This window comes from Chanodichthys erythropterus, chromosome 10 (assembly GCF_024489055.1).
Source record: "Chanodichthys erythropterus isolate Z2021 chromosome 10, ASM2448905v1, whole genome shotgun sequence".
NCBI lineage: Eukaryota > Metazoa > Chordata > Actinopteri > Cypriniformes > Xenocyprididae > Chanodichthys > Chanodichthys erythropterus.
Genome location: NC_090230.1, coordinates 22,856,385 through 22,865,324, shown reverse-complemented (window position 1 = coordinate 22,865,324; position 8,940 = coordinate 22,856,385). Strand labels below are relative to the sequence as shown.

Here is an 8,940-nt window from a genome sequence, read left to right as displayed (position 1 = left end):
CCTGTCAAACAAATTCATTCACTTTACTCTAAAGTGTAATTCAGCCTATTGACCGCATTAAAAATCTTTTCTTATGCTATTAGCATTTACCAATAGAAAGTAGCTATACATTCTGACTGCAATAAAGCATCTTTCTTTTTTGCCAGTGCTAATATCTCCTTAAATAAATAAATATAAATGTCATGGTAAATGACAAGAGTTTTTGTTGTTGGTCCTGTTAGTCAGAGATAAAAGTCGAAAAAAAACATGTGACCCATGAGACGGCTCCAATGAGAAGCATTACACCTACTTTACCCCTTGAATTTAATTCTATAGACAAATTTTCACAGGGAGAAGAGTAATCCCTACTGGCTGTAGTTGACCACTTTACCAGTATTTTCAAACATATGCAACCAAGAACTGCCGCAGAAACAATAATCAATGATTTAATTTCATAAGGGACCATGACTGGCACCTTACATATGAGAAAAATCATCCAGCTTTGGGACCAGAAGTGTGTTCTGTGTGCAGTCTCTTTGGAAGCTGTATTTTGATTTGTATAAGTTTGTGTGTGACACCTTGTGGTGAAAGCACGTAAGACAGTAGAAGAAAAGACTCGTTTTTTAGTGATAGCGTTTTGGATGCACGTCATTGTTTGCTGTCTAATCCTTAGAGTAGATACAACCAGTGGCGTAGCGTCTGGGCATGCAAGATATGCACGTGCATATGGGCCCGGGCGGATTAGGGGCCCGCTATTGCGGGCTTAACCCCAAAGTATACTTAGGGCGTCTGCGCACCGTTCGCATCGCAAAATTTTCGTCATCAGGAGGGTTTGCGGTCGTCCGCACTCCCCGTCCGCGTGCAGACCAATTTTTGTGATGTCACGGACAGTGTGTGTACTGAAAACAGCCCATGCAAGAGTGAATTGAGTGCTTGAAAACAAAAGTCCACTAGATCGCCGAATGCGTCTTTCTGCAGCCAAATACTATCTGTGAGCGAGACAGAACCCGTGTACATACAGTATGTTCAGAAAAATGAAGTAGGCTATAGTATAAATAATTTTGTCAATAACTTGCTATAGGCTATCTATGGTAAATGTACTGAAAAGCATTAAGAATCTGAATAAATGGACCATAAAAATGGGCCATGCCATGTCGATGATCTATTGTATTTGACCGGTATTCGCATTTCTGTCATTTTTTAAGTGGGTTTCTGAAACTTACGCATGCAGTAATGTCAGTAGTACAGAATTTTAAATGAGTCTCATTGGTTTTCTGAAAAAAAAAAAACGACTATGTCTGCACATTTTAAGATACTGCACAAGTTGTGAATAAATGTAACTCGTAGCTACTCTTGCTGGGGTGGATAGGCCTACTTTATATTCAACGAAATAAAATGCACATAAAACGTGATGGAAACAAATTTAAAGAAGCAACTTCTAAATTTATTAGGAATAAAACATTCATTAAAAAAGTCTGTGACAAAATAATTCATTCATAACTGGAATAATCTTCGGACTCATTGCATCTGAAATGATGCTATGATCATTCTGAAATTCCAAAGTCGAATCGGTCGATTTCAAGCGTAGACTGTTGAAAAGCCGTTTTTTTTTTTACATTTTTGAAATAGATCCGCAAAGTCAAAATGATGGAGGAGCGCATAGTAGGCCTACTGTAGCTACTGTTGTTTTATATTTTTTTTTTTTTTTTTTTTTTTTTACATTTTTGTCTGCATGTTAGAGTCCGCGAAGCCAAGGGGGGCCCGTAAATGTTTTTTTTTTTTTTTTTGCATATGGGCACAGGGCTGACTTGCTACGCCACTGGATACAACCGTATAAATTTCATGAAAATAATGAAAAATATTGTGTTAGTTTAATTAAAAGCTGGTCGTTATTAAGATGTTTATAATTCGATGTTTGATTCTGAAATATAGCGCGATCTGCATTCTGTTGGTTAACGCTTCTCATTCACTTTGAAGTTCTTGCAAAAAAAAAAAAAAAAACTTTGAATGGGTGACGTCCTGTCATGCGTTGCAAGCGGCAGAAGTTTAAGATTTAAAAAAAAAAGAAAAAAAAAAAAAGAACAAGTTCAACTTTTCAAGCGCCAATGCAGGCGTCAGTCAATCAGATCGCTTTATGCAAACACCCAAGGCTGCGTTCCACTCCAGTTTTAAGGTGCGTAGCCTATCATTCGACCGTAAGTGGACTGCGAAGTGGACTTTACAGGGTATTTCGCCATCTTAAGTGAGATTCCATTCCGAAGGGAGCGAACATGTTTAGTTCGAAGGGCACTGCGAACGGCATAGGGAAAAAGGGAACATCGATACATCACTTCACAGGAAGTAGAGAGGTAAAATCACCCAACTGTCATTGCGCACCGCGTCACCAGTCAGAGCTACGATGGAGCAGAGCCATTGAAAGTTTTTTAACGGCTCTCCGATGGAAGAATTTACATTTGAATTTTGAGTATTCATAAATTTTGTTATTATTATACGAACGAAAGTATGAGGTTATGGCGATGAGTGTATTTGCATATTTTATTGTATGAATAGGCATGACAAAGTAAAAGTGTTGAAAACAGCTGAGGCTCTGTCATTTTTTATTTTACTTTATTTACCTCAGAAGTGTTTACTATGTGGCTGCACGTGGAAAAGAAAGCGCACAAGATGAGACCCAGACGGTGGATTAAGAATACATACAGTTAACCAAAATGAGAATTTATTTTCATATGGCATGAGAGGCTACAGCTTCAAATCTGTTAAGAGTCCATTTTAAATTTGAAAGTAAATTATAATATCTATTTATTTGTTATATCATAATCTGCGCGACACCGTCGTTGACTTTCTTTGATGACGTTTGTAGTGTGTTCCAAATGAGTGATTATATTGTCAGCGAAGTACACTTCAACGGATATACCGTGCTCAGGAAGTAGGGAGCAGTGAACACTGCGTAGGGACCCTGTCGAATGGAACGCAGCTTTAGACACGCACACGCACTTCCCTAAACACTTCCCCTCGGGGGAATCCCTGCCGCCATTTTGAAGTGTGTTCCACTTCATGAAGTGGACGAGGGAATTCACATGGACAGACCCTCGCTGCCTCGATTTTGACCGAGGGAGCGAGTCTACTTCATATGTACACTTCAGGCAGCTCCCACAATGCAACACAATTATGACGTCACCGCATATCGCGTTTAATTTACCCCACCACAAACAACTATATGCTATATTAATTATTTTTTAAACATTTAAAACACACATATATATGTATAGAACGCTGTATTAAACAATTTTGTAAGAGGGAAAATAAACACTAAATCAACTCCATAGCGGATTCCAGGTGATCAAGGGCTTAGGACCAGGACGTTTCAGTTCAGCCCATTGCAAAGGTTCCGCCAGTGCCGCTCGTGCAATGTAAGCAATGACGTACATCCGAGTCAACGAGACTGAGGGAAGTTAGCGAGGGAAGGGCATTTAAACAGACATTTTCAGTGGAAAAAACGCAATTCATCTGTTTTTCTAAGAAAAGGGTAAAACCCACAATAGATCTTAAGATATATGGACAATCTCTCAAACAGGCCAATGACTTTAGATATATTGGTGTGTGGTTTGATAGTAAACTTACTTTTAAAAATCATGTTCAGAGAATGGTGGACAAGTGTCTTACAGGGTACAGTTGGGGGGCGTCAGGCTCTTCTTTGAAAATAATTTACATTGCAATAATCCGATCAGTGTTTGACTATGGATGTATAGTATACAAAACAGCAGCAAAAACTACATTAGCAGAACTAGACAGGGTGCAGGCCAAAGCCCTCCGGCTGTGTAGCGGAGCCTTCCGAACATCACCTATCTCAGCGATGCAAGTAGATAGAGGAGATGCCTCTAAATCTTAGAAGGTTAAAACTTTCTCTAGCATATTGGGTAAATCCAATATTTAATCCAATAAAAGGGCATGAAAATACACATCCTACAAAATTGGTGTTAGAAGAATGCTGGGAATATGGTCGCAATGTGAATAGTTTTGGATGGAATAGCAATAAAGAGGCAGATCACATGGGAATAAATAATATATCTTGTAGCAAAACTGTTAACTTGAGCACAATTCCTCCCTGGTTTTTCTGCTACCCTGTAGTTAATCTAGAAGCAAAAAATATAATCAATACAGGAATGTATCAAAGTGTACAGCAGTATCTAGAAGTAACGTGTGATGACACAGTACAAATATTTACAGATGCATCCAAAGAATCAACTAAAACAGGGGTGGCTGTGTACATTCCTAAATATAATGTCAAAATACAAAAAAGAACTTGTAGCGTTACAGTAGAAGAAGTGAAGCCATATAAATTGGTTATTTGTTCATCCTCCTTAACTAGTTTCCAGAATGGGAAATCTGCATGCAGACAGGATCTTTTAGTTGAAGTTCATCAGATGATTTTCAGGATAATTCAACAGAAGATAATATTACAGTTCACTTGGGTCCCAGCACACACAGGTATTGAGGGCAATGAGAAAGCAGATGAATTGGCAAAAGAAGCAATTAAAGCAGAACAAGTTGAAGTACAGATTCCTCTCAGCAAATCAGAATTTAAAACAATAATTAAAGATGGTATTCATAAACTCTGGCAAGATAAATGGGATAAGGAGGGAAAAGATAGGCATTTATATAGTATTCAGCAGAATGTAACAGTTAAAAAGATCAGTTCACTCTCAAGACAGGAGGAAATCTGGTTAACATGGCTAAGGTTGGGACATACAGGACTGAATAGCAGCCTACGTATAATAGGGAAACATGAGACAGGAATGTGCCCATATTGTACAGAAACAGAAACCGTGAAGCATGTACTTCTGACCTGTAGACAGTATTCTGAAGAGAGAGAAATATTTAAGAGGGTAACGAGGAATTCCGTTACTTTAAGCAAACTGTTGAGTCTACCTGAAACACAGGCAGTTACCAAAGCAGTGATAGAGTTCCTAAAAGAAACACATTTAGCAAGAAGAATTTAGCCTATTATATTTATTTATTTATCGAGTTATATTTTATTATTGATTTATTTATTAGTCTTCTTCTGGAGGCTTTTTTTTTTCCCTCACGACCCAATGTGACCTCAGTCCAGTAGATGGCGTTAATGCTCAAAGATTGCAAACTGCCAATAAAATTCACTGAAGAAGAAGAAGAAGAAGAAGAAGTTTCAAGGGCTGCGTTCCAGTAAGTTTTTTAAATGCCCTTCCCTCGCTAACTTCACTCGGTCTCCTTGACTCGGATGTACGTCATTGCTTACGTTGCACGAGTGCCCACTTCTGGCGGAACCTTTGTCTGGGCTGAACTGGAACGTCCTAAGCCCTTGATCACTTGGAATCTGCAATCCGATTTATTATTTATTTTTTCCCCTTACAAAATTGTTTAATACAGTATTCTATATGTTTAAATGTCTAAATGTTTAAAAAATAATTAATGTATCATAGAGTTGTTTGTGGTGGGGGAAATTAAACGCGATATGCGGTGACGTCACAATCGTGTTGCATTGTGGGTTATGGAGCTGCCTGAAGTGTACATATGAAGTAGACTCGCTCCCTCGGTCAAAATCGAGGGAGCGAGGGTCTGTCCATATAAACTTCCCTCGTCCACTTCACGAAGTGGAACGCACTTCAAAATGGCGGCAGGGATTCCCCCGAAGAGAAGTGTTTAGGAAAGTTCGCGAGTGCGTAGGCGTTTCTCAATGTCAAGGATACTTCCTTGGCAGGACTGGTCCTTCCAAGTCACTTCCTTCAGAGTCTAGGAGAGGCTCCTTTATCTTTAGCATTCAGAGAACACGTAAATGGAACAGACTAGCAAGTGCACGTCATTGCGTCATTACCCCCCGGTAAACAGCTGCTTGTTTTCTACACGGACACGTATGAACGCCTCCGTTTGTTCCTTGGTCCCTGTTAAAAAATACGAGAAAGCTATGAATAACGCTGTGAATGGTATAATGGTATAATATTAACGTTAAATTCCTTTAGACAACGTAACTAGTTATTTATAAAGGATGCCGTGATGGCAAACAAGCTAACAACGGTCCGGTTCAGTTAGCCATCAGTAACGTAATTTGTATTTGTATAATTTATAATATCAGTACGGTAGTAATTTGTACTGGCATTTAAACGTTAAACCTTATTTATCTGACATATTTACTACTGTTATAACAAATGTTTGGTAACGTAAATATACTTACATTTGAAAGCATATTGCCCGATAACGTCCATCATGTTTTAAAAACATTTTTGAACAAGATTGCAAAGCTGCACGCATAGGATTGTGGGTGATTTGAGAGCGCGAAGGATACACATATGCATCCTTTCCTGTGTATGGGATATTTTTCGAAAGAAGGACTCAGTCCTTGTTTGAAATTCCGAGGATCCTCGACATTGGAACAGTCCTTTGACGAATGTCGATGACGTAGCATTCTTGAAATTCTGGCTTCCGAGGATCCTTCCTTGACATTGAGAAACGCCTCGTGTCTAAAACCGAACTGGAACGCAGCCTCAGACACGCCCTACGTCAAACGTTGACGCTGGAGCCCAGTGTGAATGCAGCGTGATCGCGGCTAATATGCTAATGATGCTTTACTGTCTATGTTCGCAGTTCCTTTTTTTTTTTCAAACAAATGCTGTTTACATAAATCGGTTGTTTATTTAGTTGTTTGATTCTGTAAATTGGTGTTTGTGAATGTGAAAATATCCATGATATTTTGTAAATAACTTTGTAATTTGTATATTTTGTGTTTGCTTTCAGTTTTACAGTAAAGTGTGCATCACATAAGCACAATGAAGAACGTATGATGGAGCTTTATTTCTGTTGGCTATCTGTCAACGCTTGGTTCAGAACACCATTGCCAGCCCAGGACAACATAAGTGCAAGACAAAATTCACTACATTTAGACCTTCGGAGATTATGTGTTATGCACCCAACTGTGAGGCTTACCTTGATGATGCGGTCTGTTATTCGGATTCTTGGGATGAGCATTAGAGGGTAGGCCTACTTAAATTAGTATTTTTTTATTTTGGCCTGGTCCACTCCTGAATTTAATCCCTTTGTTTATGGTTTCCACTATATTTTGTTAATAAATTTACCTTTGTTGAAAAATTTCTATCTTTGTGAGTGAGCACACATTCATTTATGTTGTGGCTGGCCCTAGATGGTTGTAACAACATGTCAAAGCAAATCTCTTACAAATTGTACAATCTACAATACAGTCTCTCCAAATTGTTTAATTGCTCAAACAATAGTTGGTTGGGTTATCTTTAATTTTTTCTTCCCACTTTTAGAGCAGAGGAAATTAACAGATGCTTAATCTTTCTTGCATGAACACTCCTACACTTACATTTCTCGACATCAAAAGCATCTCCTCATCAGTTTTGCATTCAGTACCCAGAGCTACGGAGGGGAGACAAACAGTGCACTCTGAAGCCTTTTCTGAGGCCTTCTGTTTTTTACATTGTCTGAGAAATGAAACATTTCCTATATGTTTAATAAATACACTTTAATAAATATACTTAACAGTCAGTTCAGTGTTGATTCAGTTCTGTTGTAAAGACCATCAAATATTACTTCAGAGCATTTAATCAACGAAGCTGCTTTGGACAAAACAGTGTTGTCATCTTCCAAGCTTCAGTTCTTATACACTCATGTCAATGCAATCAGATCAAAAATATTGTTAGATATGAAGTGTCCCCAACTAAGCAAGCAAGAGGCAATGATGGCAAGGACTCCAAACTCCATCAGGTGACGAAATGGAGAAAAAAACCTTGGCAGAAACCAGGCTCAGTCGGGTGACCAGTCCTCCTCTAGACAACAAATGAACACTGTAAGATTAAGATGCAGGAAGCATCACAAGTGTCAAGTCATGTGGCACAGCCACTAGTGTTGCAGAAACTACAATACTTCATCTTTAAAATCAAATCATTCTTGCTGCATGAATTGATTGCTACACCTTGTAATTGACTTACTGTCAATATGCCTGCAGCAGGAATGACGAAGACCACAAAGATAGGATCTAAAACAGAGAGAGTACTTCAGTGAACAACAGAAGAAATGACAGCCAAGAAAAGCCAAGAGACAGAGCCTAACATCAGATCAAACCACATCTCTTAAGAAAAACAACCACAGCAGGGTTTCAGTTATGAGTAACAATGTGAGTGTATCAACAGTTTACTGATTGACTGCAGAAGGAGGCAGCGGTGTATGCAAACACCCCCCCCCCCCCCCCAAATGAATCACATCTCTCTATGAATAATGCTACATTTACACGATATATGCACCATGATGCTGCTGTTCTTACAGAGGAAGAGCTAAAAAACAATATAATAAACTAAATAAGACATGGACCCAACTAAACACTGCCTGTTTATAATAAAAAAATATAACAACAAAAACTCAATGAAACAGATTACTTGGTTTATTAGAATAAAATGTCTTTATTCTGTTATTGCTTTTTTAGTGGCGCCATCTGGTGGATTTTGAATAAAAGCAGCCAAAACAACATTACAGCACTATTGTTACATCTGTCAGCTGCGGTACCCTTACATACCAGCAGATGGCAGCATCGTCCTTCATTGTTTCCATAGACTATTCCCGGACTTCATTTTCCAGTATCCACTGCTCATTATTAATTAACCTGTTTCATCTGTGACTTGTTTACCTGTGGCATTTTGAGCAGTTCTGGTGTTCTTTTTGTTATTCCTGAATCGTGGATTCCTTGTTCCTTCTGCCCTTCAGGCGGCAGATCCTTTTCCTATTTAGCACCTAAACTCTGGAACAATCTTCCTAGCATTGTTCGGGAAGCAGACACACTCTGTTAGTTTAAATCTAGACTAAAAACACATCTCTTTGCTCTTGCATACACATAACACATTATCAATACATTAACATTTTTCAAATCCGTTAAAGGATTGTTACTCTGCAATATTTAGGTCGGCCGGAACCGAG

General features: G+C 38.7%; 1 long non-coding RNA gene across 1 annotated transcript; it reads right to left on the bottom strand.

Moving 5' to 3' along the window:
* Positions 1-5,641: 5,641 nt before the first annotated feature.
* On the bottom strand, positions 5,642-8,778 carry LOC137027951 (uncharacterized). Its single transcript, XR_010896114.1, has 4 exons — positions 8,654-8,778; positions 7,962-8,008; positions 6,188-7,799; positions 5,642-5,897 (listed from the first exon to the last, which is right to left on the bottom strand). It is a non-coding gene; the product is annotated as an uncharacterized lncRNA (long non-coding RNA).
* Between the last annotated feature and the right edge of the window lie 162 nt (positions 8,779-8,940).